We start from the raw sequence: 26,218 nt of genomic DNA on the forward strand, positions 1-26,218 counted from the left end.
CTGAGTCCCTTCTGATAAGTATTCAATTCTGCCTTTGAAAGCCCTTTCTGCATTTTCTAAGATGGTATAGTAATGTCTAATCAGCCTAGCCCAAGACAGACAGAGACAGAGAGAGAGGCAGAGACACTGGCGGAGCTAGAAGCAGGCTCCATTCCATGCAGGGAGCCTGATGTGGGACTTGACCCAGGGCCTCCAGGACCACACCCAGGGCCGAAGGCAGCGCTAAACTGCTGAGCCACCCAGGTTGTCCCGGAGCAGCTTTTAAAAGTATGGATGCTGGGGCCATACTTCAAAACAATTCTTATTTGGTTTTGACCGGGACCTGGGTGTTGGTATTTTTAGGCCCCTGTGGTGACTATAATGTGTGGCCAGGACTGACAACCACTAAGCTATATTCTTGAGCACCTACTACGTGCCATTCATTGTGGTAGTGCTAAGGATTCAATGGTGGGACACAACTGGGCCATGCTGACCACCTCCTCCCCTTCCTCCCCCTCCCCCTCCTCCTTCTTAAGTAGGCTCCAAGCCCAATGTGGTCCTTGAATTCATGACCTTGAGATCAAGAATCGCATGCTCTGCTGATTTAACCAGCCAGGCACCCCCATGTTGACCTTCTGACATCACCATTCCCAGGCTATACATACTATCCTCTGTTCTAGAACACTCCCCTTGTTCATTGCATAATTAACTCTTTCTCATCTTTTGTGTCTCAAATGCATTATCACTTCTTCAAAGGCATTGTGCTGCCTTTCCACGTAAATTAGGTCCCATATTATTTGCCTGTATATAGCATCTCTTCTCTCTTCCTTCATAACACTTGGTCCAGTTGTAATTACAGGTACTCTTCCCCAGTGGAAGTCTCACAATCAGAACTCAGGACCAAATAGATTCTGGCAATGAGGAAGAACAGGCAGATTTACATGAAGGGAATAGAATTTGAGCTTCAGGACCCTGTAGGGGTCTGAATAACATCCTCAAAGATGTCCATGACCTAATCCCCAGAAACCATGTTACCTTGCAATGAGAAAAAAAAGACTTTGTAGATGTGATTAAGTTAAAGACCTTGAGGTGGAGAAATTTTGGATTATCAGGGTGTGCCCAGTGTAAGCCAAGAGTCCTAATAATGAGGCAGGAAGGTCAAAGTTAGAGAAGACACAAGAGTAGAAGCAGAGGTCAGAAGGAGAAATGACGCTACATGGCTGGTTTTGAGGATGGAGGAAGGGGCCACGAGCCGAGCCACAGAATATGGGCAGCCTCTAGAAGTTGGAGAGGGTAAGGAAATGGATCCTCTCTAGAGCCTCTAGAAGGAATGCAGCCCTGCCTACACTTTGATTTTGGCCCAGTGAAACTGATTTTGGATTTCTGACCTCCTGAACTGTAAGATGATGAATTAGTCATTAAGTTTGTGATAATCTGTTACAGTGACAATAGAGAACTAATGCAGCCCCACCCTCCCTTGTACAGGTTCCTTCCAAGACCTGGAAGGAACTCTGGAGATATGTTCACACAGTCAAAAGTTTTTGTAAAGTTTGCAAAATTAATATAGTTTAATTACAATGAAGATTGCTGTCTATTTCTACTCGGACTTCCCAAGGCTCTCCTCTCTCTTGAGTAGCACTGGAGTGAATATAGATATTTTGGGGCTTTTGCTAAGCAGAAATGCAGTTGGGATACTCTGTTTTGCATTTAATGGGATTGTCCATGTGGTTCACGGTCACATGCAGCATTATTGTCAAAGTGGAGGAAAGGCTTCTCTTAACACTCCTAAGTGACCAGAGTGATGTGCTGTAGTCCCCACATGTGCCGTGGAGGATTCACAGGACATGAATAGTGTGCATTTCACTCCCTTAATCTCACCTGAGAAAAAAAGCTGTCTGCACAGTCCCTGCATTTTTTCAGATCAAACAAAAGCATAATTCATAGAGGGGAAGAAATATATTTGAATAGAAGTAATAAATACGCTCTCAGATTGTTCAGTAAGCCAATTAATGAAGAGAAGTGCATCCTATGAACATATTGGGAAAAGGTTTAAATTCTTTATAGATTTGACAAAATTTATGGGCATCAATGAAGATATTATAAACTCAACCCAAACCACAAGGAAGACATCCATGACAAATTGGTTAATAAATGTCATCCATTCAAATAGTAATTAATACTTATGATTAGTGACTGCACATGAAAATGTGAAATGCCCCGAAGTCATAATTTTATTTTTGTTTTAAGATTTTATTGATTCATGAGAGACACGGAGAGAGAGGAGAGAGAGAGAGAGAGAGAGAGAGGCAGAGACATAGGCAGAGAGAGAAGCAGGCTCCATGCAGGGAGCCCGATGTGGGACTCCATCCCAGGACTCCAAGACCACGCCCTGGGCCCAAGGCAGGCGCTAAACCGCTGAGTCATCCAGGGATCCCCCATAACTTTTTTAAAAGTGGGCTCCATGCCCAATGTGGGGCTTTAACACATGACCCTGAGGTCAAGAGTCAAATGCTCTATTGACTGAGCCACCCAGGCACCCCCTGAAATCATAATTCTTATATGAAAGAAATTTGAAAGAGATTCTCTCAAATTTGACCATGATCCTAAACATTTACATGACTTTACCAAGAACACACTGTTAGACTGAATAATAGCTCTTGAGTGGATGGACATGAGACATCCCAGAAGGTGGCCTGGTTGGGCAAGTGGTGCTAGAATTCAGAGAAGGGATGATCACTTTGCAGAGGAAGTCTGTAGGAACAGAGCTGGGAAACTTAAATGTTGTATATGTATAAATGAACTTCCACCACCCTACTGTCCACCACATTTTCAGTGAGATTTGGCTGTATACATCTTGCATTTAGTCCAGGAATCCTAAAAAGTAGGATGTAAATATTCAATTTTTGACAAAAAAAAGCGTCATATTTTAGAATTATGGCAGTCAGCTGCTATTATAAATATATCCATTTGAGTTATTAGCCTTACCTAGAGGTCGGTGACTATGGACGCTTACAGCTTTTAATAAAAGTATCCTTGCTTTGAAGCCTTCATTTAGCTGAGGGGTTGGGATGTTAAATATTTAGAAAAAGGACGTGAATAGTGCAAAATGCTCCTGAACTCAGGCTGGAAAAGCTTCCTAGGCGGTCATTGTCTTCTGCCCACGCGCAGGCTCCGTCCTTTCCCTAATTCAGAGCAGGCGCCTTCGGAGCGTCCAGTTCTGGGGAAGCCGAGTCGCCGCGCGGGCCTCCCGCCTCCAGGGGGCGCACCGTGCGGCGCGGCGTGAGGCCGCTCTAGCCCCGGGGCAGCGCCGCCTGCTCTATGGCCCGCCCCTCTCCTCTCAACCTGCAGCCGCCGCTGCCGCCGCCGTCGCTCCGCGGGGTCGCAGGTACGTGGGCCGGGGCCCGTCGGCGGCCCCAGGACCGAGCCAGTGGCACCTCCCCTGCCGGCCTGGAGCCCGCGGAGAGCCCCGGGCCGGGGCCTGGCCGAGGGGCCCGGGTGCCCTCGCCCCTACGCGGCGGCCCTGAGGGAGCCCGAGCGGGCGTCGCGGGTCCGGCGGGCAGCCCCGGGGCTGTGCCGCTCGTGAGGGCCGGGGCGAGGCGGGCCGGGGCGCTCGTGTCGTCGCGGGGAGAGGCTGCGGTCGTCCGCGGAGGGGCGGCCGGGCTTTGCGGGCCGCGGCGGCGGGCCCGGGGCGTGCCGGGGCGCGCTCGCGTGACGCGGGAGGTCTGAGGCTCCCGGTGGTCGCGGCAGGACGCGGCGGGCGTGAGGAGCCCGCGGCCCGGCGTCAGCGCTGTCGCCGCGTGATCGCAGCGTCCCGGGGGGTGCGCGGCTCCGCGGGCCGAGGACGGCATCTGCCTCTTCGCGTGCAGCGCTAGGAAGCGGGTGTTTACCCTCCAGGTTTTCCGGTACCTGCTCTGCCTTGAGGAAAAGGGACGCTCATTCTTTAAACTTGGCTCCTGAACGTCGGTACAAAGCAGCCCGCCGGCAGTGGTGGTTCCCACTCTTCAGAACGTGACGGTGGAGGGAGGAGCCCCTGGCGTAAACAGCCGTAAGATCAGTGGTGCGGGAATGGGCGGCAATCTCCATCTTCGGTGCCTGCTAAGTGTCGGGCGTGGTGCTTGCTCAGTGTTCGAAATACCTAGTACCTCTGATCAATCCTCGCAGCGGTCCTGTGAGGTACCATTTCCATTTTACAGATGAGGAAACTGAGCCCGGAGAGTCTGAGCAAACTTGTCGAGGGTCAGGAGCAGCAGAGGGGGAGCTGGGTTTTGAGCCTCCTCTGCCGTACTGCAGTGCTCTTGCTTCTGTTCCCCGTCCAAACATGTTCCAGAGGGTTTTGCTTGCTTGTTTGTTTAATTTGATTCGTAGCCTGAGCTGACTTCTCTCGGCCTTAATTTTCGTGGCTATCTGCAAAAGCCCTATCCCAACTCCTTTTTGGTTTTTAAGGAGTTTAATGAGAAAAATGTTTGCTCTTTGAAGATTATAGTGGATAATAAGTTAAGCTCGGTCGAAGGCCTTCACCCCTATCAATGCACTTTGATGTGAAATAGACGTGGGTTCATTTGGCTGTTTACATGCTTCATTACTTTTCTTCATTACTTGTGTTTTGATACCGTTTTTAGTGAGTTCACTTTGCCTTTGCAATGTTAGGACAGTAGTGCTGAAGGAAAATGAAGATTTTTTGATGACCGTAAGTTAATACCTCCCTGGATATAGGAAGGATTTTGGAGAGCCTGAAGAGGGGTGGCGAGACTTTTGGAATGTTGCTTAGAGCATATTGAGTCACTAGGAAGGATAAAGAATTTCCACAGTTCCATGAACGTCAGAAGTGAAGTCCTATTTCCCTTAAGGAGAGATTGGATACTGTAGTCTCTCAAATCTCTTAGCCTTATCAGGATTTAAAAGTTTGCATATTCAGTATTCTTGTAGCAAATGTATATTGAGTGCCTTCCATCGCTGGACATTGTTCTACACACTGGGGATGGAAGCCTGGAAAAAACAAAAAACGTGTCTTTGTCTTCATGGAGCTTACTTTCCACTGGAGGAAGTGAGAGTGGGTACAATAAACAAAATAATTTGAGAAAATTAAAGTAAAATATATCCAGTCAGAAGGTAACTGTTGCTAAGAAGAAAAATAAAGCAGCAGAGGGGGATAGGAAGAAGCAGATACAGTTTTAAAATAAGAAGCAGATACAATTTAAAAATGAGGAAGATTCTTGAACAAAACAAATACAATAACCATGGGGCTGTCTAGGGGAGGAGTATACCAGAGATTGCCAGCCTTACTGGAGGACCAGCAAGAAGGCGGGTGCATTTGAATGGAGTAAGGGAGGGCAGGATGGGGTCTGAGAGCTAACTGGTCCTATAAAGATCTTGGCTTTTTCTCTGAATAAGGAGGGGAGTGGGTGGAAGGTTTTGAGCAGAGGAGTTGGAGGATCTGACTTAATGTTTTTAAAGAGTCGTCGCTCTGTCTGCTGTGTTCAGAATTGACGGGGGCAGGGGGTGGTGGGCAAGGATGGGAGAGGAGAGACTGGTTGGAAGTTGGTTCAGGAATCTAAACGAAAGGTGATCGGGGCTTAGACCAGGTGGTAGTTGCCAGGATTTACTATTGATGGATTGGAGGTGCAGTGTAGGGGTAAAAGAATGAAACCTAACTCTAAGGCCTTTGGCCTGCTGTTGGAAGGTTGCTGTTTACCGAGATGGGGAAAATTTAAGGGCAGAAGAGATAAGGGGAGGTGGATAGAGTGGGAATTAAGAGTTTTAGATATGTCAGGTTTGAGATGCCTGTTCACATGGGATTATATGAGGCTGGAGTTTATGGAAAGATTGGGACTCGAAATAGAAATTTGGGAGTTATTAACAGGTGGTAGTATTTAAAACCATGAGATTGAAAAACAAGGCAAAACAAAACGAGATTGTATGAGGTCTGTTCTAAAGAAATGAAGATTGAGCTTTGGGCTTTCCATATTCAGTGGTTGGGGAGATTAAGAACCTCAAAGAAAGCCTTTGAAGGTAGGAATGTGGAGTGCCAGAAGCCAAGTGAAGAGAGTGTTCCAGGAAGGAGAAAGTGATCATCTGTGTCTCCTCTTGCTCAGTGGACAAGTTATGTAAGATGAGGACTGTGAAACAGCCGTTGGATTTAGCAATGCAAGGGTCCTTGGTGACCACGCAAGAGCATTTTCAGAATAGTGGGGGAGAGACCCTGGGCTAAAACCTGGTTTATAGAGAGAATGGGAGAGGAATTGGAGTCTATAAGTAATAGACAACTCTTTAGAAGAAGTTAGCTATAAGTTTCTCATATATAAATTATTAGAAAGCACTGTAGTCATTTCCATGGTAAATAATTTTACTTCCAGCTTCACCTACTTAGCAGCTAGACTTGGATTATTTTATTAATGACTGGTAGAATTAAATAACTATACTACTACTGATAATAACGTATTATTAACCTTCAAAATCAATACACCTAGAAGCTTATCCTTCGTATATAACACATTTCAGGACTCATGGAAATGCTTAGGTGGAGTGTGTTCTTTTGCCACTTTGTCCTTACCTTATGTTAAAAAATTAACTTACAAGTGTTATAAGCTGTGCATTTAAAAATAAACATACATGCATCCAGAAATTGGATTTATTTTGAAGTGTGCTATCTCAATAGTAGTAAGAACTGACTGTGCTGATATACATCCATTCTCTTATAAAAATTAATTCCTACAGTAACAAAATAAAACTACACCTCTGTTTACTTGAAAAGTGTGAAGACTAATACTTCATTGCAACTAAATAATAATATAAGGCAGCATGGTTTAAAAAGGAAGTAAATGTAGAAAAACAGTGCAATTTTTATTTGAAGTCATGAGTTCAGGTTCTTATGTTTGCCCTGAGTTAGTTAATGCCCAAAATACAGAGTAATCAGTAAGATATACAACATATAGCAGATTTACAGGATCTTAGCTGTGGATATAAACTCTTTCTTTGATCTTGTGTACTATTTCCATAGTAGGTACAACATTTGTTGCATTGTAAAGATTTGAAGTGATTAAAATATTTCAAAGGTTAGGGTTATATCTACTGATTTTTTTCAATCCTTTAATCTTATCTGGAAGATTTCAGGTCCTTCAATCCCTTTTTTTCAGTTGAGGGAAGTATTTTCTTAATTTTATACCTATTGTTTTGGGTTTTCATTTTTTTTCTGTGAGAATTTTTCATGGGTTGGCTCTGGTTTCTAGTTGTATTAATTGTGTCACACATTCTTTTTTCTTCTCTTTTGCATCACTTTGTAAGTAGGCCTTTCTGTCTGGATTTGATTTTCTGTGATATATATTCTGTTTCTTACTGCTCACCATTTGGATTTTAAATTTATGCTTTTATTTACCTAACAGTTTTGTTTTATCCCAGTCTCCTAATACTATTTTTCCCCAACCTACATTCTTAATTTTTTTGCATATTCCTAAGAACACATTTTTTTTTCCTTGGATTTTTTTTTCTCAATTTCTTATTATAAATAACTTTCAGTGGTATGCTTTTCTTCATGTAGATCTAACGAACCTCTTCTGGTTCAGAATTTTTCATTTACTCCATGTTGACTTTCTTTTGTTATTCATCCTTTAAAAATGGAAGAACTTTTGAGATTGTCACTATACTGTGAAATGTCATGCCAAGTTTGTTTAGTACCATTCTACTAAAGACTTTTGCTAGATTTCTTATAAGGAAAATAATTATGGAATTGGATTGTATGTAGGCATTTTATAAAGAACTCTGTTGTGGTGTTTGTAAAAGATTTACCTATTTAAAATAATTTTCACTATTATTAAAACTCAAGTTTATAGTTAGAGCTTTGTAATAAAGTCCTTTTTCTCAAACCAGTAAGTAGACTTAAGAATGATCAACTTAACTTAAAATATAAAAATAAAATCAGTGAAAAAGGAACAGCTAATTTCCAGATTAAAAACATGCTTGTTCCTTTTTCTTCCAGCTTTATTAAGGTATTAGTGACAAATAAAATTGTACTTATTTAGGTTACATGACATGATTTTTTTAAAGGGGTACAATGTGTTGATTTAGTAGTATTCTACACTGTAAATGATTACCGCAATCAGGTTATTATAACACATCCATTACCTCACATAGTTACCATTGTGTGTGTGTGTGTGTGTGGAAATACTTAAGATCTACTCAGCAAATTTCAGGTGTACAATAAAGTATACTAAGTATAATCACCATACTGTACGTTAGAACTTCAGAACTTAGCCATCTTCTGATTGAAAATTTGTACATTTTGACCAACATCTTTTCCTCCACCCTTCAGTCCCAGGTAACTACTATTAATATTTTCTGGTTCTATGAGTTAAGCTTTTTAAAAATTCCGCATATAAATAAGAGCATACAGTATTTATCTTTCTGTGTCTGGCTTATTTCACTTAGCATAATGCCCTCCATGTTTAATCATGGTATTGTAAACAGCTCTCTTTCATGCAACCATAAACACATATATACCAAAGGAATTCTGACATTTGTGTGTATTTGATAAGCTATCCAGTAAGTAGTACTTTTTTCCCCCAAGAAGTTTGTGCCTCTTAATCTCCTTCACCTATTTTACCCTCCTCCCGACAGGCAATTTGCAGTTTGTTTTCTGTATTTATGAGTCTGTTTCTGTTTGTTTTAGATTCCACATAAAAGTGAAATCATATGGTATTTGTCTTTATTTATTTCACTTTGCATATAATACCTTCTAGGTCCATCCATGTTGTCACAAATGACAAGATCTCATTCTTTTTAATAGCTGAGTGATACTCCATTGTGTGTATATGTGTGTGTGTGTGTGTGTATATATACACACACACACACACTCCATATCCTCTTTATCCATTCATCTATGGATAAATACTTGGGTTGCTTCCATAACTTGGCTATTGTAAATAATGCTGTCATAAGCATAGGGGCATATATTCTCTTTTCAAATTAGTGTTTTTATTTTCTTTGAGTCAGTACCAGTAGTGAGTGGAATTACTGGTTCGTATGGTTTTCCTATTTCTAATATTTTGAGGAACCTCCATACTATTCTCCATAGTGGCTGCACCAGTTTACAGTCCTACCAACAGTGCAGGAGTGTTCTCTTTATATCCTTGACGACCCTTGTTATTTCTTCTTTTTTGTGACTAGCCATTCTGACTGGTGTGAGGTAATATCTCATTGTTTTGATTTACATTTCCCTGATGATTAATGATATTGAACAGCTTTTTCAGTATTTTTCTTTGGCCATCTGTATGTCTTTGGAAAAATGACAGCTTTGGGAAAAAATCAGCTTCTTTGCCCATTTTTAAGTTGGATTATTTGTCTTTTTTGTTGTTGAGTTCTGTAAGTTTACATATATTCTGTATATTAACCCCTTATCAGATATATCATTCACAGATATCCTCTCCCATTCGGTAGGTTGCCTTTTGTTTTGTTGATGGTTTCTTGTGCAAAAGCTTTATATTTTGGTGTAATCCCAGTAGTTTGGTTTTGTTTTTGTTTTCCTTGCCTGGGGAGACATATCCATAAATATGTTGCTAGGTACTAATAAGTAGTACTTTTCACAAATTTCTGAATATAATCAATGAAAAGATATGTGACAGTGTTACGTAGGGATGGTAGTAAGTCAGAAATAACTGCAAGAAAACATAGTTTACTTAGCTGTCTTTTCCACAGTAGGTCTTTATGAGACTAGATACTTTGATTAAAACTAATCAAATAACATATGTATTTTCTCTTACTAATTATGTCTTTTTTTCCTTTAACCCAGGTTTGTTTGTTTGTTTGTTTGTTTACTTATTTATTTGAGTAGGCTCCACACCTAGTGTGGAGCCCAGTGTGGGGCTAAAATTCACAACCCTGAGATTAAGACCTGAGCTGAAGTCGAGTCAGACACTTCCCACTGAGCCACACAGGTGCCCCAACCTAAGTTTAATTTTAAAATAAAATGTCCTGAGTGTGACATTGTTGGAAGAGTTTAGGCATTTGTAACTTTGGTGGCATTTTTAGTTCTAAAGTCAGTCACTTTTTCCCCAATTACCAAATGGCACTGCTTCTTTCATTTAAATCTTTCTCTACCCTTTCCCGATCTTTTGGCTATGTTTTGCCTATTACTTTGTCTTAAAAAAAAAAAAAAACAAAAAAAACCTTACATTGCCTGTGTTTTGCCTGCTGTTACGTTGATTTTGTCTTAAAAAACAAAAACTCGTAATGTCTATAAAAAGGCTTTTCCCACAGTGAGCTTATTTTTATCTTAGTTGTTTATTCAGAGTATCTTTTCTGCTTGTTCTCTGGGTTATCTCCTTGGTCAATTCCTAGAATTTACCCAGCTTTCAGTCAGCATCCAATTCCTTATCCCGTTTAGATGTGGGATTTCTAGGCTTCATTCATCTCCTTCTTGAAGCAAGTAATATATCCTTACACTCCACCCTTCCTTTGACCTGAGTCTTTTGCTGAAACATGTAATACAAAAAATATCTTTTCCTTTTTAGAAAACAGTGACAGACGCATATAGCAGTAGGTTAGGTATCAGTAGTAATGACCACTTTAGGTTCTGTGTTATTTAAGCATCTGGCTCTAAGTAACAAACTTAAATTAAACTGTCAGTAAAGAAACATTACTTATGCCTGTATTTTTAAAGTCCAGAGTTAATATGTGCCTCAAACGAGGTTTAATCAAGGCTTGATTCTATTTTTCTGTTTATTTTGTATGCTTCCTGTAGTATGTGTGTGTGCATGCATGCATATGTGTGTGTACATGTGCACACGTATATAAAATATATGTCAAGATGACCAAAGCAATTTTAGGTGCTGTTTACATACCATATTTTCAGGATAAAAGGAGAATATATCACTCTAGCATTCCAAGCAGAGTCTTATTGGATTGGTCACATATCTACCTCTAAATAAACCACTACAGCCAGGGGAATGTAATTATTACATGGCTTAATATAATCAGTGCTGACCCCTTCAGAGCATATCAGCAGTGAAGAAGTAGGCTGTTGGGTCCTGTGGGGCAGAAAAACATAGGACTAGATACTAGGTAGGCAGCCGATGTGTCCACTACAGTGGCAGTAGGCTTCTGAGGATAGAAAAATTTATATAGTTGGTTTTAGATCAAAATAGTACATTAAGTTCATGTTTCAGTACATGGCAATAATTGATCAAACATAAAAAGAGGGAACCAGGAAGATGTAGTCAGAACAATAAATAAACATCTCTATAGAGTGTGGTGAGTGGAGCTGCAGCTAGCTGTTCTGAAAGTGGGTAGTGGTGGGCAAATATTTGGCTTCTGCTGGGTGGTGAGGATTAAAAGTGCTCCACAGACAGGAGTGGAGTAAGGTTATGGCTTAAAGTCAAGGCTTTGGGTAAAGATTCCCTAAGCATGAAAGGAGTCTAAATAAAACTGTTCTTGACTGCTGCTTGAATCAGAGGGCTTAAAGAAGCTGGACCTAGCAAGGCAGAAGGACATGGCAGTCTTACAGCTAGGAACTGAACCAGACTTTGGCTCAGTGATTAAATCTGTAATAGCCAACTATTACTGAGAGACAGAAGTTCATCTTACCTTGTATAAGACCTGGCTCTGAACTACATTCCCAGGTGGCAGGGTGGATGGAGGCAGCTATCTGAAGGAGTCAGCATGGGGGAGAAGGAATGGAGAACAAAACAAACAAATAAACCTTTCTCTCAAAATAAGCTTGCTGCACAAATTCCAAAAGGAATAAAGATGCTAAGTGCTAAGACCTCATCCAGTAACATTAGCACTGGCACACAAATTCAGTCCTGAAGTAAACAATTTTAGGGCACAATCCAGCAAAGACTTTTAATTAAGTGTCTATATGCTCAAAGAGAAAAAGGACTCACATTTATTAAAAATGAATAGTAAATTATGAAACAAAAAGGAACAACAGGTGAATGTGAAGAATTAATTAGAACTCTTAGGAATGAAAACTTAGAGTATGAGTTGTTTTTTGTTTTTTTGTTTTTGTTTTTGTTTTTTTTTTAAGTGTAGTAAACTTTTAGGCTCAAACCAGCCTGAGCATAAGTGAACTAGAAGATGGTGCTAAAACTGCACCTAGAATGTAGCACAGAAAAACCTTTTTTGTTGGTTTGTTTTTAAAGAAAAGGATAAATTGATCATTGAGTTTCCAACATATATCTAAAAGGAAGGTATGGTTGAAAAGCACTATTTGAAGAGAATTTGCCAGAATTCAAGAAAGGCATGAGTCCTTGGAATTCAGAATGTATTTGTAATCTAAGCTGGATAAATAAATCCTCCTAAATAGAGAATCCCAGTAAAACTGTAGTACATTAAGGATAAAGTGAAAAATTTTAAACCAGACAAGGAAAAATACATTCCTACACAAGAACAACAACCAAACTGAGGCAGTAATGATGCCTAGAATCATCAGCGAGAGCTTCAAGGTAGTGAGGGAAAGTAACTGACTGCTTTAATAACCTCATGATCACCTGAATTGTTATTCAAGAATAAAGTCAAGTTAAGCCAAATTTGCGAAGACTGAAAGAGGCTACTTCTCATAGATCCTCACTAAAAGAAGTGGAGAGTGAACTTCAGAAGAGTGAATCCAGAGGGAGGCAGTGGGATTTTTTGAAAAAGAATGATCTGATTGATAAAAAGTTGACAAATTTAACCTTTTTTTGGGGGGGGGGGGGAGGTGGGGTTTGGGAGAGGTTTTTTAAAACATAAAGCTAAAACTTTGCAATCATGGAGTGGTCTATGGTGGTTAAAGTATATTCTGGTCATTGTGTTCAGAATAAAATTCTAGATATTTTTAGACTTCAAGAAACATTATTAACCTGTATGTCAAAATTTTTAAATAACTGGTTGAAGAAAAGAAATATATTCAGTGGTTTCTAAGAGAATATGGGGGGGGGGGAATAATAATGCAAGAGATGGTAGGAAAGAAGCAAATTTTTTTTAAAAGATGATAAACAGAAAGCATACAAAATAGGTGGAAATCACTTCAAACAGGTTAGAAATCATAAAAATATATAAGTTGGTTAAATTCACCTATGGGGAAAAAAATCTTTAAAAAACAATCTAGTTTCCTGTTTACCAGACATACACCAAAAACAAAACTATACGTAAAGGTTGACATAAGAAAATATCCCCCCAAAGTTATAACTGTAGAAAGCTGATGTAATAATGTTAATATCATTAATATCAAATGTTGAAGAAACATTAATAGGAATAAAGAAGCACACTAAAAACAAAACAAAACAAAACAAAACAATCTTCCAGGAAGATAGAGCAGTGATGCATGTAATTAAACATAGTCTCAAAATGTAACCCCAGATTAGATGGGATTACAGAAAGAATTGATAAATCCATTGTCATGGGGAAAAATTGTAACACTACTTTCAGAAACCAGTATATCAGATAGAAAAAATTGGAAAAATATAGAATATTTCCATAACTACATTAACAAGATTGACAAATTGTATGTATATCAAGAGTAGAATCCTGTCTTCAACTAATACTTCATACATTCTTTTTAGATACACATGGCAGATTAACCAAAAGAAAAGTCTTATAAATTTTAATAAATTCTTACCCCAAAGACCATTTTCTTTTACCACAATGCAAATACATTAGAAATTAACAAAAAGGTTTTCAAATCCCATGCTTGAATATTTTTTTATTTTAAGATTTTTATTCATGTATTCATGAGAGACACACAGAGAGAGGCAGAGACATAGGTAGAGGGAGAAGCAAGCTCCCTGAGGGGAGCCTGATGCAGGACTCAATCCCAGGATCCCAAGATCACAACCTGAGCCAAAGGTACATCCTCAACCACTGAGTCACCCAGGTGCCCCCCATGTTTGAGTATTTAAAGTGCATTTCTATATAATTAATAGGTTTAAAGAGGGCATCGCAGAAATTATATAATATTTAAACAACAATATGAAAACCAATGGGGTCCAGTTGCCAGTTGACAATTAAATGTAAATGTATAGATTTTTTTTTAATTTAGAGATATAAGTACATTTGTTAAAAGATAGATTAAAGGTGAGTAAAGGAAAGGTGCCTGTGTGGCTCAGTTGGTTAAGTGGCTGTCTTTGGCTCACATCATGATCCCAGGGTCCTGGAAGAGGGAGAGAGAACCCTCAAGCAGACTCCTCAGTGAGTGTGAAGCCAGAGTGAAAAAACTTTTAAGTATTTATGTCTTGGGACATACCAAGGGAATTATATGAAGATCCAGGTAGCTAAAAACATAAGATCCTTAGTCACTAACCACTTTTTCTCATTGGTCACAATGACCTGGTAGGTCTCTGAACAGTAAAATAGTTCCTTGGAAAACTGGTAAGAGGGATTTGCCAGCCCTATTTCCATTTCTAAAAAATTCCCTAGAACTCTGAGTACATAGGCTCAAATTGAGCCAACTCTTAGATCTGCCATTTTAACAGGAGAGGTTTGTAGGGGCCACGTTTCAGTTGGAAAGAAGATTGCCATACTTATTGTCCTTTAACTCAATTACTATTCATAGACAAAGCTATCAGGACTGCCAATTCAGCTCTGTCTTAGAATACTGGTGTTTCCCACTTTGTGCCCCACATCTTAGGTTCCTAAGTGGCAGCATGAGGAAAGCTCAAGTCAAAATATACAGCTTTTCCCTGTAATCCTTATTTTTATCCTCCTAAAATGGACTAAGAAATTTAGGGTAAAAAAATCCCTATTTTTCTTTCCTTGAACGTAGAGTCATTTCTAAGTATGTCGATCTCTATTTTCTTTTCTCTGGATATCAGAAGATGCCTGCCCAGTCCAAAGGGGGGGTGCAGGAAAGGAAACAAAGTCTCCCTTTAAAGTCTCAGACCATCCTTTACTCCCTTCCTACCAAAGGGCTTATCCTTAATTCTTACTTCCAGTAGGGAAAAAGAGGAAATGTCTCCAATGGTGGTCCTTCTGTAGCTATATATAACCATGCCATTTTTAGAGGCTGTTTTGTTAAATTCATTCCTTAGTCCTCTGTTTAGTTGGTTTTTTTTTTTTCATGGTATATCCTTATTTAGGCCCCTAGAGGTTGGAATGTGTGAAGTAGGATGTGGGTCTAATAATGATGTGTCAGGAATTCTTGAATTTTAAGGGTCTACATAGGCCATCACTGTAAGCAATATGGAGCTCTAGACCACAGTGATTCACATAGCTTCACATGCAATCAGAACACATCTCAAGTCTACTAGATCCTCTGCAGGCTTGTCTAGCCTAGGGAGGGTCCTTGTCCACCCTATGTCACTAGAATGGATGTTCTGCGTGAAGGATGCAGTACATGCTAACATTCATCTGGTGCACAAATTAAAGCATTAGATGGGGACAGATTACAATAGAATTGTGACAGACTTATGTTGAAGATTATGTACGGTGAATCATGAATGGAGCTAGAATCTTGGGGGTAAGGGGTAGTTTGCTTGTAAAATAGCATGTAAAGTTACAGCTTTTTTGGTTCTCACTATCCTTTTTTTTTCTTTTTTAAATTTTATTTATTTATTCATGAGAGAGAGGCAGAGACACAGGCAGAGTGAGAAGCAGACTCCCTGTGGGGAGCCTAATGTGGAACTGGATCCTAGCACCCCAGGATCACGCCCTGACTGAAGGCAGATGCTCAACCACTGAGCTACCCAGGCACCCCTCTCAGTATCTTTATATGTAAGATAAGGAGATTGGGTTGGATGATCCTGAATGGCCCTCCTGGCTGTATAAACTTCATGGAAGTGTTCCAGTTTCTCCTAGAACAGAGTCTTGTGCCTTCAGACTATTTGAGGTGAATCTGGTTTACATTTTCTGAACTATTTAGAAAATGAGGAATAATTTACAAATATTGTAGTTCCTCTATTTTTAAATAACACCAAATAAATAAGTAGGGATGTCATTTTTTTTGAGGGGGGGAGAGGGAGATGGAGAAAGAGAATCTCCATTTCACAACCCTGAAATCATGACCTGAGCTGAAATCAAGAGTCAGATGTTTAACTGAGCACCCAGGTGCCCCCAGGAATGTCTTTTTTTTAGCACTTTAATTTTGTATAAATGAAGTCTGCTAAGGTGGGTTTAATGAGATTTGGATTTCCAGATAATCCTGGAATCATATTTATGCCATTAATTTGCTTGGTAAACTTTTTTTTAAACTGAGGTATAATTGGCATACAACATTATGTTAGGTAAACTTTTTTTTTTTTTAAGGAAAAGTGAGTTTCATCTCAACTCTGAATTTTCACTGATTATAAAAATTATTGAGAATTATAATAATAAGTAAGTGTAAGGTAAAATGAAGAGAAGAGGGAGTGCCTGGCTAGTCAGTAGATCGTGGGACTGTTGTTACCAGGATAGTGAGTTCAAGCCCCACATTGAGTGTGGAAGTTACACACATACATACACACATACATAAACAAACTTTAAAAACAAAAACAAAACAAACATCAAAGGCGCTCCCTCCTTTTGCTCTATTCTTGTCCTAGATGGTAAAGTTGCACTTGAAGCCCAGGTAGGCCACAAGGTGGCACCATTAGGTCATCAATAAAGTACTGCCGTTTTCAAAAAAAAATTTTTTTTTAAATCACTATTACAAAAATAATCCATGCTCATGAAAGACTTCAGATTGACCTTCCAATGCTTATTTATTATATAATTACAAACTATAAACTGAAGACTTCCTATGGGGGAAAGTCCCCTGCTAAGAATTTTAAACATGTTAAAATTACATTGTAAAGATTTTGGAAAATCCTGAAAAATATTAGAATAAAGTAAAATATCCATAATACCAGTAATCCATTTGTGAACAATTTTTATTTTAAGCCAATATTTTTCCAAAAGTTGAATTGAACTAAATTTCAATAATGCAAAAATATAAGTAGTACAAACATTGGAGGAAGTATATGTCAGAAATCCTTGGTTGGGGTTATTTGATTTTCTGATGGAGAAAGAAAAATTTAGACAAGTGTTTTCTCACTATCCGAAGGAGTAAGAAATACTTGAGAATAATGAGTCCAGGAATTTAGTCACTTTCAATAAAGTAGAAAATATTTCCAAATATTTTATTGTTGTTTTCTCACACTTAAAAAAAGACCACTTTGGGGATCCCTGGGTGGCGCAGTGGTTTGGCGCCTGCCTTTGGCCCAGGGCGCAATCCTGGAGACCCGGGATCGAATCCCACATCAGGCTCCCAGTGCATGGAGCCTGCTTCTCCCTCTGCCTATGTCTCTGCCTCTCTCTCTCTCTCTCTCTGTGACTATCATAAATAAATAAAAATTTAAAAAAATTAAAAAAAAAAAGACCACTTTGAGAATATTGCAAAGAGTTAATTCAGAATATATGGCTGAATGTTTCCTGTAACCATGTGACTGATGTTTCCTGTAAAGTAAGAAACATTTCCAGATATTTATTGTTTTTTTTCCTGCAGTTTGAAAATTTTACTCTGATTGAAATGATTATAAGGAGTTAATTTGGAGTGTGTGGGTAGACTAATGTTTCCCTTTATGTAATCTTTGATGAAAAGTTTCCTAAACTAGTTCATTATATGAAAAAGAATCTTAACAAACCAAAGTTAGTGCCATCCTTTTTTTTTTTTTTCCCTATGAGGATAATGATAATGCTTAACCTTATAGGGGTTTATAAGAGGATTACATCAGTCATTCCAGGAAAACCACATAAATAGTGCCTGGAATATAATAACTTAATAAATGTTAAATATTATGTATCCCATGTTGCTAAGCAGTTGTTGCATAGTAATAGCAGATATATAAATAAATCCTTGTTTCTTTTTTCATTAAGCTTTGTTTCCTGAGGACATCTGCTAAGTAATACTTGATTAGCCTACTTTCAATATTATATGGACTTAAACATACTGAACTGGCCTTTAGTAGCATTTTGTAATTCATACATTTCAAATTAACCTCACCTTTATTGCTTTAATAAAGTTATAATTATGAAATAATTGATAACATATCATTGAAGAAATCACAAAATTAAGAATTTTAAACAAATCAGACTTGAAAATACCACAAAATTAGATATAAAGTAAAAATGTATCTGTAGTAGATCCAGATCTATCTAAAAATTACTTTTTGAACTTCTCTTAATTATTCTTGAGACTTGGAAGTAAAATTCAGAAGGTTCTACTTAAAAACTTCCTGCTTCACATGCTCTTCATGATGCTGGAATATCCTGAAAGGATAATATTCTCAATTTTTTAAATTTACTTGCGTATTTTCAAAACGGGGGCTACCCTTTTTCTTTCTTAGGAACTCAAAATAAATATCCACATATTTTGGCTTTATTTTGGGCAGATATCTCAAAAGTTAAGAACTGAGATCCTAGCTGTATGATCTATGAGAATTTATTTCCCAGGGCCTTCCAAAACAATCTTCCAAAAAATGGGTAAATAGGGATTCTTAAAGAGATTCTAATAAAAGTAAACTGTATAGTTTAAGATGAATGATACACCAGAATCTTTGAAGTTTTATTGTGAGCAAAGCAAGTGTTGTATTATAATTGCTGTCAAAGTAAAATTATTTGTCCATAAAGAAATAAGACAAGGGGTACCTGGGTGGCTCAGTCGGTTGAGCTTTCATCTTGGTTTCCGCTCAAGTCCAGTCATAATCTCAGGATTCTGGGATCGAGCCCCATGTGGGGCTCCAGGTTCAGCAGGGAGTCTGCTGGAGATTCTCTCATCTCCCTCTGTCCCTCCCCCCATGCACACAAGGGCTCATGCACACCCTCTCTCAAATAAATAAGTAAATCTTTAAAAAAAGGGGGGTGGGACTACTTCCACATTTTAGTGGGATCCATCTGTGTCATATCTTTTAAATATATTGCCTGAAAATTAATTATGATAGATTTTGACCAAAAATGTGATTTTAAAACTCTCGTGGACTATGTTTTGTTTTGTTTTTTTTAAAAGATTTATTTATTTTCTTGGGGGGGGGGTAATGGAAGGCAGGGGGCAGAGAGAGGAGGAGATAAGCAGACTCCCCGCTGAGTGGAGAGCCCCAGGCAGGGCTCAGTCCCAGGACCTTGAGATCATGACCTGAGCCAAAACCAAGAATCTGTTGCTTAACCAACAGAGCCACGCAGGTGCCCCTCTTAGATTATAATTGACTTAAAATGTTAATGAATTTAAATTCATGTAATAAGAAAAATGCAAAGCAAATTTTTTTAATGTGCTAAGGGATTTAACAAGAAAATTTTGAAAAATTATAGAATATTATAGAATACAACCATTAAAAATTATTTTGGAAGACTGATAACATGGATGTTCATGATACAGTAAGTAAAAAGTTTAACATTTGTATTAATAGTATGAATTAAAAATACATTCATACAGAGAAAAAAAGCTAGAGGACTATAGCACCAAAATAGTAATAAGTTATTTTTAGTTGGTAGGATAATGGGTAACTTTTATTTTCTTCTCTTTGTTCCTATTTATTAATAAATTTACAGTAAGTTATAGAATTAGTTGTAAAAATATTATGTTAAAATCCTGTTAATAAGATGAATTTGAGTATATAATCCACAAAGAATTATTGGGTTCTCTCATGTCTAGATTTCAAAAAAAAAAATGTGCCAGGCAGTATATAATCTGCAAGGATACACAGACATCTCAGACCCATCTCTTGGCATTTTGGAGACAAGGTCTGGCAGGAATTTTCACAAACAGTTATAAACAAGCGACCGAGCTTTGTATGAACCATTTCCTAGTGATCATCTTGATAACTGTATAGAGGTGGCATGGCATATTAGAAATATTGTGGACTAAATTTGAAGCCCGCTCTGCCATTTAAAGCAGTGTGGCCTTAGGTTCATTAACTTCTCTAAGCCTTGATAATTTTTAGGAGACTTTATTAGAGAAATACGACTATTGAAGATAAGCAGCCTGAAGAAATATTAATGTTTCGAAGGAATTAAATTGTTAACATTTTTACTTGTGCAGAGCTAGATTTCTTTTAGATACAGCTTTTTTCTTTGCCTAATATCTGTGGATCTGTGCAGCACTTGGATTTTAAGAACAGTAACTCTCAAGTGCTAGCAGTTAGTCCACATAACTGGACCAGCTGCTCCCAAAAGGCCTGATCAAGTATAAATTCCTTAATTTAGCATTCAAGATTTGACATCAAACTATCAAACCAATCTTTCAAGAATCTCTGCTGCTCATTAACAGTTCTCCAGGGTGATCCTTCAGTAACCCTGCTTATAATGACTTCATTGGAAGTTCTTATTTTATGGTTCTTTGAGGTTATTTTTATATTTTAAAACAACTGTATCCTTTTAAAAGTTTAAGAATAACCACATGAGGTATAAGAATCCAGATTTGGGCTTCCATTTACTATATAGCTCTCTCAGTTTTAATACTTCTCTGTGACATTAGAAAATGTAGGCAGTCTGATCTGATAATGTGTCTCTCCAGGTATGCCATTTTTCCCTTGCATTTTGCTGAAGTGTGTCTGATCAAAGTTGCTATGCAGGCATAATGTCAGTCCACTTGAACCAAGAATTTAGCACTTAGTTTTACCTTTCCCAGTGGCCTTTCAAAATGAAAAATAAATTATACATTATGTATGGTTGGTAATATTCAATATAGAAGACCAATTTATTTTTTTTTAAGATTTTATTTATTAATTCATGAGAGACGGAGAGAGAGAGAGGTCAAGACACAGGCAGAGGAAGAAGCAGGCTCCATGCAGGGAGCCTGACTTGGGACTCGATCCGGGGTCTCCAGGATCATGCCCTGGGCTGAAGGCAGCACTAAACCGCTGAGCCACCCAGGCTGCCCTAGTAGACCAATTTAAAGTTAGGTTTAATGAGTATATATTAAAATACAACAGGTTTTCTCCATTAGTTCTTAACCATCAAGGAGATACTATCTTAAAGTTATGTAGATATGACCCAATATTAACATAAAAGAAAAATATAAAAAAAATATTAACTGGAACTTTCCATCAATCATGCTTCCACTAAAACCTTCTTATTGTTTTGTCATTTGGATTGAGACAAGTGCTGTGTGGTGTTAGGACCTCTCGGTCCTAACAAGGTGACTGCTTCATTCTAAAGGATGAGTGGCTTCATCCTCATGAAGTCTCAGGCAGTGCCACAGGGCATGGAGTGAGGAGTTTTAAATGCTAAGCTGTGCCAGCCCTTCAAGACATGACCCTCAGAGTCTTCCTTTTAACAGTCCCAGGAAATTGGCCTCCAAAATAGTCACTGCACCTCATGGACACTGTCCCTTAGGAACCAGGCAGGCTATGGTGAACAAGGAGAGGATTTTCTGGGACTCAACAGTGCCACAATTTGTGGATTTTCTTCTGCCAGGAACCAGTTTTTTCCTTTCTTGGAGGTCTTTACTCCCCACTAGAGGTCACTCCATTGCTAGATGCTGCTCTGTTTACCAGGGGCTCAAAGCTCAATGTTCCATGCAGGCTATCTTCAGTACAGTAGAGAGCTGTCCCCGCCCAGAGCTGTGCCCATCCTCAGGAAGGTGTAACTATTGTTTTTTGAGTCTTTAAGTCACTCAACTAGTAAGTACCTGAACCGGGGTTCTGGCAGTCTAGCTCCAGATACATTCTGGGTGAGGTAGCCAAGCTCTTTTAACAACCTCTGACACTAGAAAAACTGCCTTTCTAGAGTATTATACACTCCTAAAAATAGTCCCTCAGGAAAATCAGACCACATTTTATCTTTTTCCTTCCTGTTTTTTCTACCTTGAAAAGCAGTCTTCACTATGCTTAGCTTTTATGTTCATTTATAGGGGAACAGACCCAGCCCTCTGTGAATCTTGAAAGATACTAGTTCAGTGTTCATACTCATACATTAGTGTTTATAACTCTGTGGAATGGTTTTTACTACACAGTACCTTTGGTAAATGCTTGGGGCCCTTATTAATGCATGGTCCAACAAACTCTTCTGTAAATAACTTCTCACTGTCCTGATTGCCTGAGCCACCCAGACAGATGATCCCAAGGAAGATCTTACTTTTTTTTTTTTAATGGGAACATTAGGCATCTTCAGACTTGACTGTCTTTTAGTCCAAATCTTTAAGCCTCCATACCAGTAGTTGCACTCCTGGCCATTTGTCCTAGAGAAATGAAGATGTTAAAAAAAAAAAAAAAAAAAAAGAACACTATAAGAATATACATTAAAAAATAAATAAGTAAATCTAAAAAAAAAAAAAAAAAGAAATGAAGATGTTTGTTCACTTAAAAATATGTACCAGAATGTTTTAGAAGCTTTAACATAACACCCCCAAACTGGAGACAACCAGATGTCCTTCAAAAGGTAAATGGCTTAACAAGCTGTGGTAGACCCATACCATAGAATACTACTAGAATAGAAAAGAGTGATACTATTGATATACATAACAACCTGAATCTTCAGAGAATTATGTTGAGTGAAAAAAAGAAAACCAACCCCAAAAGGCTGCATACTGTATGGTTCCATTTATGTAACATTCTTGAAATGACAGGTCTAGAAATGGAAGATAGGATAGTGGTTTCCAGGAGATGAAGTGGGGTGGAGGTGGGAGGGAAGTAGGTGTGGCTGTAAAAGGGCAATATGAGAGAGCTTTGTGGTGATGGAAATGTTCTGTATCTTGACAATCAATGTCAGTATCCTAGTTGTGATACTTTAGTTTTGTAAGATATTAACATCAGGGGAAACTGGGTAAAAGTACACAGGATCTCTTTGTACTATTTCTTTCAACTTCATGTGAATCTCCAATTATCTCAAAAAGTTTAATTAAAAAATCTTTAGTCTTCTTCACCCCTTGAACCATAGTTATGTGTTCTGAGTTACTTTCATAACTTCTTGAGAAGCTATTAATAGATTTCTAGTGATTAAGTTCTAATTTGGGTCTTAGACACTTTCTTGGCAGGTTTCAAGTATAATTAGGTCTAATGCATTTGTATAATATTAAGTTTGAAATCACATAAATAAATCTGTAATTTGATCAAATGTACTTTCATATGGGGCTTGTCATCAAAAGAGAATGGCAGAAGCATTATATTTCTTGTGAATTTTTTTAAGTTTTTATTTAAATTCCAGTTAACATACAGTATAATACTAATTTCAGGTGTACACTAATAGTGATTCAGCAATTCCGTCCAATACCCAGTGCTCATCACAAGTGCACTCCTTAATCCTCATCACCTGTTTAATCCATTCCCCCCACCCACTGACCTTCTGGGAACCATCAGTTGAGGAACTATCTTACGAATTTAACAGGTCATTTGAAGAGGTAACTATGTAATCTATAATTCTATCTCCAAATGAGAAGCAAAGCTTGTCCTTTTCATAATGTGAACCGTACTCTCTTCAAAGTAACACCTGCACCATTTTAAGATTGAAAATCATATATCAGAGGTAGGCCTTAGTCATGGAGATTCAACCCCAAGTGGTCAGTATAAAGGTACTATGCTTTGGGTGAACTAAGAATATTTGTGCAAGGAAATTGATTAAGTGGCTCAGTAATTTGAAGTGTGTCTAAATTGGTACATATAATTTGTCAGCCCTCATCTTCCAGTTTAGCACTGATAACCCTTATGATTCAACTTGACTTACATATTTAAATGGAGCCTCATAAAATAAGATTATTTCCCATACAAGGTTTTTTAAAAAGGGATTTGATAATATTGAGCATGAATGACCAGTAAAAGTTTAACCTAAATCTCATCCTGAGCTACAAATTCAGGTTGTAATCTTTATATCCTACCACTTCACATAGTATCTGTCACATTTTGAGCACATAGTAACTGTTTTATGAATTAATACTGATTTTTTTTGGTGGTCCCCTGCTGCCTGTGCATGACCCTACTTCCATGATTCCTCACAAGAGTATGGTGGGGCAGACAAAGTCCTTGAGGTGTCTCTGAGTGCAGAGGGGAGTTTTGAAGGGGTCCCAGCAAGAGCATAAAGGTGGGGCAGCAGCACGTTTCAGGAGGAGCAAGACTGGCATGTGGAAAAGATGGCAAATAGACTTGAGCTGATTTTTCTTTCACATTGAAGAGCAAAAGGGGCAGAAGAACAGTCTCATAAGGAGATTTAAGTTCTAGCATTCAAGATGGATTAGAAATACTTTTCCTTAAATGTATCCTGCTTGGTTTAAATATAAGTATTGGTTGTTTTTACTTTTCCTCCCATGCAGATAGCATTTTAATTCTAAAAATGCTTTTGTGGGCTACTCTGAGACCTAGCCACCATTTATAATGTGAAAAGTATGCATTCTGAATCCCAGTCATTTAGAGTCTATTTTCAGAGTCCAGTTTGTCTTCTACTGATGGCACATAATTTGATTCTTTTTCTTTTGTCTTTCTGACCATGCTTTCTTGTTTGTGGATAACAGAACCACTCCTTAGTTCTGTTCTCCCTTTTCACTGCCTCATTATTTGTCAGTTACTACTAGCCTCACAAATTGGTGCCTTACTCATAGATTTTCTGGAGAATATTCACAGGCCCTACCAGCTTCTCTATGTTTTAATAGAACAGCTAGACTTTCTTCATGTTACACCCTTGCTATAACTCAAGTTTCTTTTTACTATAGATCCTTGCCATCACATTTCTGGATATTCTGTTGAACCTACTTAAAAATTCAGAGAAACTGCTGGGTGACCACGGAAAGAAAGATCTAATCTTCACGCTTACGTGAGTATTTTTCTACTTTCAACTTCCTCACACTATGTGAAAGCTTAGATGCTTTGTTTTATGGCACATTCAGTTCTGTGATCAAGATAAAAATGTTATCTATCATTGGCCTTATTAAATTTTAATGTAAAGTTAGTTTCTCAAGGACACAATGAAAATCACAAAATACACCACACTTATTCCCACTTAAAAAAATAAATAAGCAAGAAACGCATTTTTTTCCTCCACTGAGCCAACATTCAGAAGAATCCCAAATCCTCAAACCACAAGAATTCTTTCTGTGTTAGAACCAAAACTATCAAGTAGCTTGTTTTTCATTATCTATTCTTAAGAGAATTTAACAAAACAGGTTATCTCTTGAAAAGCACTTGATATGTGACATTTTATTTTTTAAAATGCTTCTGATAACTTTGTCCTTTTTTTAATGACTGAATCCTGTGAATACTGTAGGGGAAAATTGGGAGGTTACCCTCGAAAGAGAATTCTTAACTATTTTAATGAGTAATTTCTCCTCAATGGGTTAATTTCTTTAAAAAGCATTAAATAGTGTCATAATCTGAAGTCTTTTCTCTTGATCTCTGTAATTCTTAATCATTAGCAGATCTCCCAATTTTGGAATTATCCTTAATAACTCCTTCTCACCCATCATATGCACCAGGTCATTAAGTTACGCTAATTCTATCTTCTTTGTCCCTCTCCAGTGTACTCCCTTCTCTCTGCCACTGCTTTAGATCAGGCTGTCATCATTTCTTGCCTGGATTTCAACAGTGACCTCCATCTCCCAGTCTCTAGCCTTGACCCACTCTAATCTAACCTTTCCCTATTGCCGACAGAGTAATCTTTCTGAAAGACTAACCTAATAAGACCATGCCATTTCCTTGGCTTGACATCTTTCAGTGTCTCCTTACTAAAATTCAGTATAATAACCCTTATCATAGAGTTGTTAGGAAGATTAAGTAGAAGTCATTTGGTGCCCTGGGTGCGATGCCGGTCTTAGAACAGGCCTAGTGTGTGTTAATGTTTCTCCTTTGCACAGAGAACCCTTGGAGGCAGCAGAGCTCTCATGGAAAGTAGCCCACCTCTAGAGGGCCTGTGGCTCTGCTGGGAAAACCAGGCTAAAAGGAGTTGTGGCCAAGAATCTCACCAAACTCCATAGCCATGCTTTCCTGAATCCCTTTGAGGTTAGACACAAGAATAGATTAGTCTAGCATCCGGTTCCATCAGTGTTCCAGAAAGAAAGGCTTTGCTGACAGATTACAAGCCAACCCTGTCTGTGACTCAGCTTTTGTAACTGTAGAGTCAGGGAGTCATCTCTATAAACATATTGGTCTCTGCTTTTGTGTTTTCTTCTTTTGGTTTGTTTTCTCTTCAGTTTTTTAGGTTTGTTTTGTCAGGCTTTAATTTTTCCTTAAATGGACCAAGAGGGTGTCAGGGAGACATACACACAAACCAAGAGACTGCTGGGGCAGGGAGGAATCAGTGAAAGAGGTATGGACACACTGGTGAAGCTAGGTTACTCGGATGTATGAAATTTGGAGTAGGCACATTTCAGATTGCTGCCTTTGTGCTGCCTCTGTATTCCCAGACC

General features: G+C 38.5%; 1 protein-coding gene across 2 annotated transcripts in view; it reads left to right on the plus strand.

The window, feature by feature from the left end:
- Positions 1-3,188: 3,188 nt before the first annotated feature.
- ANKRD46 (ankyrin repeat domain 46) overlaps positions 3,189-26,218 on the plus strand; it is a 31,444-nt gene continuing 8,414 nt past the window's right edge. Inside the window, exons 1-2 of one of the 2 annotated variants that reach the window (XM_025994774.2) lie at positions 3,189-3,364; positions 24,530-24,630. The gene's annotated coding sequence lies outside the window, so the exon portion shown is untranslated. Of the gene's footprint in view, positions 3,365-3,664; positions 4,025-24,529; positions 24,631-26,218 lie in introns of those variants that run through there. The other variant, XM_025994775.2, reaches the window with a different exon arrangement.

This window comes from Vulpes vulpes, chromosome 13, assembly GCF_048418805.1.
Source record: "Vulpes vulpes isolate BD-2025 chromosome 13, VulVul3, whole genome shotgun sequence".
NCBI lineage: Eukaryota > Metazoa > Chordata > Mammalia > Carnivora > Canidae > Vulpes > Vulpes vulpes.